This window comes from Solanum pennellii, chromosome 2 (assembly GCF_001406875.1).
Source record: "Solanum pennellii chromosome 2, SPENNV200".
Taxonomy (NCBI): Eukaryota; Viridiplantae; Streptophyta; class Magnoliopsida; order Solanales; family Solanaceae; genus Solanum; species Solanum pennellii.
Genome location: NC_028638.1, coordinates 2,211,502 through 2,217,867, shown reverse-complemented (window position 1 = coordinate 2,217,867; position 6,366 = coordinate 2,211,502). Strand labels below are relative to the sequence as shown.

The 6,366-nt window shown below is 30.1% G+C and overlaps 2 pseudogenes; both read left to right on the top strand.

Annotated features, from left to right (window-relative positions):
• Positions 1–3,878: 3,878 nt before the first annotated feature.
• Positions 3,879–4,827, top strand: LOC114076141 (annotated as a pseudogene).
• A 36-nt stretch (positions 4,828–4,863) lies between these two features.
• LOC107010923 lies at positions 4,864–5,643 on the top strand (annotated as a pseudogene).
• Positions 5,644–6,366: the final 723 nt, after the last annotated feature.

Below are 6,366 nucleotides of genomic sequence, written 5' to 3'. Positions count from 1 at the left end.
CGGGGGGGCGGAGACGCCCCCGGCCCGACGGTATACAATGTTGTTGTATTGGGCCCTTAATTATCTGTCAATTCTGTATGTTGGGCCCAAGCCTGTTAGGGCATAGCTTAGCACTATATATAGACGCTATGGCAAACCCTATTCTGTAATTCTGTTCTTGCCTCTCCTTAATAAAACTGCTCTCCCTCTTCCCGTGGACGTAGCCAATTTATTGGTGAACCACGTAAATCTGTTGTCTTGTTTTTAGCGTTTATATTTTCTCGTATTATCTCGAATTCCGCATAACACATTCATTATATCACACATTTTTAGAGAAGGGAACAAACTAGACGATTACCTAGCTAACCTAGCCTTAGAGAAAGGGACAATTCAGGTGAACTGTTTTCAAGAATTGAAATCTCAAGGCAAGAGAATAGTGAACAGTGATAAACTAGTGGTACCTTATCTAAGAATTAGACAATGCAGAAAATAAACATATACTACAAGCAAAGGAGGTACAAAGATAATATCAAAATGGACAATAGTACAATAGTAAGACATGAACATACATACAAGTTCAAATGGTGAGCCATTGCGGTAAATACAAAAAGCATACAACCCAAATAGAAGAGGCAACACTGACCAAATTGAGGATTGAGAAGTGATGGTATCAACATCGTATGATGGAAATCAGTAAACCCCCAACAGAGAAAGTTCACCTAACAGTCACAGAGATGCGATATATAAAGCAAACAAACAGAGTTCAAAACAATAAATGGTAACACAAAATCAAGAAAATCACAAAGAGACGATGAAGGACATACCTTTGTGGCAGGACCTCGACATCAAGTTAGAAATGGTCCTTACCAAGACAAAAATCGGAGAGGAGATCACTGACCATGAAGTGCCTGGACAGTTCCAATTTCAAATTTCATTTAGTGCTTTTAGAAATAGAATTTATTTGGTTTGTTTTTATTTTTATTTATTTTGTAGGGTCAATTTTGATTCAATTTTCGAACATTAGCCCAATGGGCATTTTTAATTAATAAATGGCCTGATGTCCAAAACGTTATTAAAAAAAAGGGCAATTTTATATATTAGAAAAGAAAAAATTGACAATTATAGGATATATCAAACTATTTAAAATTGCATTCGTAGCAAATTTAAAGTTTTCTACGGGTGAATTTTTGTGTATAATAGTTAAGCAGATTTCTTCCTTTTATACAGTTCAGTTTTTTTTAAAAAAAATAGGCAGCAGATAAATAAGGAAAAGATCTAATTATTCACGCGAAATCAGTTTCAGTTTCATTCTGTCTTCTTCTCCACTCGAAATAGCTCCATTGTATACAATTCAAAAAACTAATCAAGATATTGAAGGTTTTAATCAAGAAAGCGAGATAAATTTGTTTTCAGAGATAGAAATAAGAGGTAATTTCATGACGAAAACATACTCTGATTTTGTTTTTGATTTTGTCAACAATGGTGTTTAAAATTCAGATTTCGTTTTTCACTTTCACCAAATCAGTTGAATATATATTGGGATGTGAATATTTGTCCCTAATTGATTTGATTATTTAATGTGAAATATAGAAAAATTTGTGATAAATTTTTTGTTAATTTTGAATTACTATTTGAGATTCGCTGCAAGCATAGTATTGTTTGTATTTGAAACTGTATATGAGATCTGATTTGATATATGAAACTATTATGTTTTCGTTTTATACAGTACATCTTCATTTTATTTTTCAAATTCTCATAATATNTAAATATCAATATTAAATTATTGAGATTAATTAGATTAAATTGGGTGGGTCAAGATCCAACCAGTTGTCCTAGCCCATTTGAGCCCAATCCATTTGAGCTCAAAGTAAACTTGCACGGGTCAAGACCCAATCCAATTTTTATTCAACCCATTATAATATTTCCAATTTTAACTCAACCTACCCATTTGATACCCTTAACTACACCCTAATTTTGAAATATATTTTCATTTTATTAATATAAAAACATAATTATTTTTTTACACTTTATCCATAATACTAAATACTAGTTTTTAAATTATTTTTAAAAAATTAATACTAAACGCAATTAATAAGGATAATGTACTTAAAATATCTATGTTAATAAGTATTTTTTTTAATGAATATGTCCAATTAAATCGTAAAAGAAAAAATGAACAGAGAAAGTAATAATACCACCAAAATATGTTGGTAAGCATAATATTTTCATTAGTTAATGAAGACTTGGAATGTAACTCCGAATCAGTGTGGGCTCTATCTGGGCTTCGGACACGAGGTAAATTTTTTTTTAAAAAACTTCAAATCAATGTTTTTTTGTAACTCACATATAATAAAACACAAAAATCATATTTGTATGCTATAATTATACTTTATAATTTGCTCCATAACAAACATAAATATGTATATTTCGCTATACATATACAAACAAAAAAATAGATGTATAATTTGTTATACAAATATAAAGAAACCAGTTGTATAATTTGTTATACATATACAAAAGAAGATAGTTGTATACAAAAGATCAGTTGTATAATTTGTGTATGTGTAAAACGAGAAAGAGAGAGACAAAAGAAAATTGAGCAGGAGAATATTTGTATTATATAATAATAAGTGTATAGACCGAAAATACATATATTTGCACGTGTATATACAATTTTCTCTCGTTTTATAAAAAAATGCAATTTATACATTTCGTTTCTATTTGTATAAGCGAGAGAGGCGAGGGTAGAAAACGAGGTCTGGGAGAGTGGCGAGCGAGATATTGGAGAGGGAAACGGATATATATATATATACATATATATATATATACATATATATATATACATATACATATATATATATATACATATATATATATATGTATGTATGTATATATATATATACATACAACATACATACATACTCACACATATGTAGTGTTATTTGGTAAATTGTATAATTATATGAAACTGTTGTCTGCTTATAAGAATTTGTCTGTTATATTCATATAGTTTTTTATTGTTTCTGTTGAATTATATACTTCTATAAAGCTATAATTTTGTGTATACAGAGAAATTTTGTATAATTTGAAAATGTGTATAAGTTAAAAACTGAAGTTGCTATAATATGTATAAGTACATGTTATATTCGTTGTTACATTTCTTTAGCTTACAAATGTATATGTATATATTTTAATTTTTTATACAGAAATTCTAAAAATGGCTTCACTGGCTATTTTGGTTATGCATTCTAGTTAATGGGACAATAACAATTGTTACGTTGATTATAATGCCATCGCAATGCAACTAGGAATTGATATGAATGTGAATAAACTCAAAACTGAGTATAAGATTGAAGAAAGAAAGACACCCATGTTGATTCACAACGACATGGGTGTTAGATTTTATATCATGCTTAAAAAGGCTGGAAAAGAGTTCAACAAGAATTCACTGTGTATAAGCAAACTAGACAGTATAATTAGTACCGATGAACTATGTGGAAGTTCAAATCAGGAGAGTGGTACGGCTACATCTATTAGCAACAATGAAAATGATGAAGTTGATAATAGGCAGCTGACTATTGGTGAGTTGGTAGAGCCGCTTTGTATTTCGGGGCCAAGGAGCTGCGATGGAGTTATTTTTGATCCTTGTAATAAGTACGTGGAGGTAGACCAAGTGTATAAGACCAAAGCCACATTGAAATCTGTGATAGAAAAATATGCAATTGAAAAAAGATTTTCAATATAGAATTGTGAGGTCAAATGCAATCAGGTATCGTGCTTTATACATACAATTATGTAACTGTATAAGTTGTTTTAATTATTTGTATATTGATGTGTTGTGTTATTTTTGCTGATGTAGTTATACGCTGGAGTGTATTTCTGATGAATGTGAATGATTAATGAAAGCATATAATGTCAACAAGTCTGGTATGTTTAGAGTAAGAGCATCTAATACAGACCATACTTGTCCTTTGAAGGATAAAGTGTATTCACAAAAACATGTCATAAGCATGCTGATTGGAGGGATTGTTAAACCCAAATTTGTTGATCACAAGAGAAAATATACATCCTCTCATATTCGCAGTGATTTAAAGATATATTTGGGAGTTGATGTACATTACTCATTGGCTTGGAGGGCTAAATAAAAGGCTCTAGTTTCATTGAGGGGCACCGTAGCTGCATCTTAAAGCAAACTTCCAGCATATTTTTATATGATGAATATTACATTAAAGGCTCGCATATACGTCTAAAGAAAACAGATAAACATGTGTTCTTGTATGTTTTTGTCGCATTGAATCGTTTTATACAAGGCTTTGAACATTGCAGGCCTGTAATAGTTGTGGATGGAAGTCACCTAAGAGGACCGTTTAATGGAACATTTGTTGCTGCAAGTACAACGGACGGAGCAGGTATGATTCATTGATTTTTTTAATGTAAATTTTTTATCAGAATGTTAGTGTGTATGTAAATTAAAATGTAGGACACATTTTTCTACTGGCATATGGTATCATTGATTCGGAAAATGATGCAGCTTGGTCTTGGTTTTTTCAACAGTTAAGGGAGACATATGGTGAAAGGATTAATATGTGTGTAGTTTCAGATAGAAATGAAAGTATCATAAAGGCAGTGACTCAAGTATATAGAAATGTGTCACATTATGCTTGTATGTGACACTTGTGGGGTAATGTAGAGAAGAAATTTAAAAAGGCCTCCAAGGAGCTAAGTCATGTGTTTTATACAATGGCAAAGACTTGCAACAAAGTTAAGTTTGATAGGCTGATGGATACTGTAGAAAAAGTTGGTGTAGGTGTTAAAGAGTATTTGGAGCTAGCTGGATATGATAAGTAGTCAAGGTGTCATGCAGAAAATCATCGGGGATGGGCTATGACATCTAAGATTGCAGAGAGTATAAATGATGCATTAGTGTCTGCAAGGGAGTTACCAATATTTAATTTTCTGGAAGAGTTCAGATTGATGTTTGGGAGATGGAATCATGACAACAAACACAAGGCAACCTGCACATTACTCCGTTGATTGGAAAAGCTCAAAATTTACTAATAGAATATGAAGCAATGAGCACATGAATGGGGGTATGTTTTATGTATATATATATTATTAATTAATGAGTTATGCACAAAAATAGATTTATATATATATATATATATTTATACAATTGTATAGACTTATACATATACATAAATCTATTTGTGTGAAACAGGTTGTGCCGTCAACTGAATATATGTACAATGTGACTGATGATGGTAGGAGTTTTATGGTATGTTTAAAGAATAAAACATGCAACTGTGAAAATTTTTAATATGAAGAAAATCCTTGTGAACATGCTTGGGCTATACTAAAGCGAAAAAGTATAGTAGCCGATGGATATTTCTCAGATTTGTATAAACCAAAGACGGTTTTGAAGATTTATGAGATACCAATTTATCCATTGCCTTCTTTATCAGAATTAGGTGATACCTGAATCCATAATGTATGATGAAGTGCGACCTCCGAAATTCAAAAGACCTCCAGAAAGTCCTAAAAATAAATCTCGTTAAAAAACTAAAACATGAATTGCTTGGGCTAAAAGGGAAGCATACGTGTAGCACATGTGGATTTGCAGGTCACAATAGGCGTTCATGTAGAAACAAACCTCAAGAAGTTTGATATGCTTTTACGATTATATTGGACTTTAAAATTTGATTTGATATACAATTTATTTTATTCTGAAGTAGTTCTATATTTAAATTGTATGAGTTAGTATGTTGAAAACGAAATGAAGTTGTTATGTCTTATTAATTGTGCTAATTATTGTTCTTTATTTTATCTTCATACTATTATTAGGCATTATCGTTTGTGTCTATAGTGTAAATCATATACAGAAATAATTTACATATAAGTTCAATTGAACATTTATATACAATTGTATAAGTTTTACAGTTCATAAGTTTTGTAATAAATAATTGTAGAAGTTGTTGTTTAAGCTGAATGTATATTTGTACTTTATAATTTGTATAAGTTTTACATATAATTAACTATATACTTATACAGTTCATAATAAATTAACAATTATATAAACTGTCGAGATTTATACAGTTAATGTGTAACAATATGTTGTTGTTTAAGTTGAATGTATAGTATAATTTATGAACTATCTTATAAGCCTTGAAATGTATATGTATATATCCAACATAAATGTAATCCTAGTTTTATAATGTTAGTGTATAAATATAAATTGTATAAGCTTGTTTGTATATTTAAAATTTATGAACAATTGTATAATCCTAATAATGTATACTTATACAGTTAATAATGAATAACAATTGTATAAACTGTCAAGATTTATACAGTTAATGTGTAACTATATGTTGTTGTTTAAGTTGAATGTAT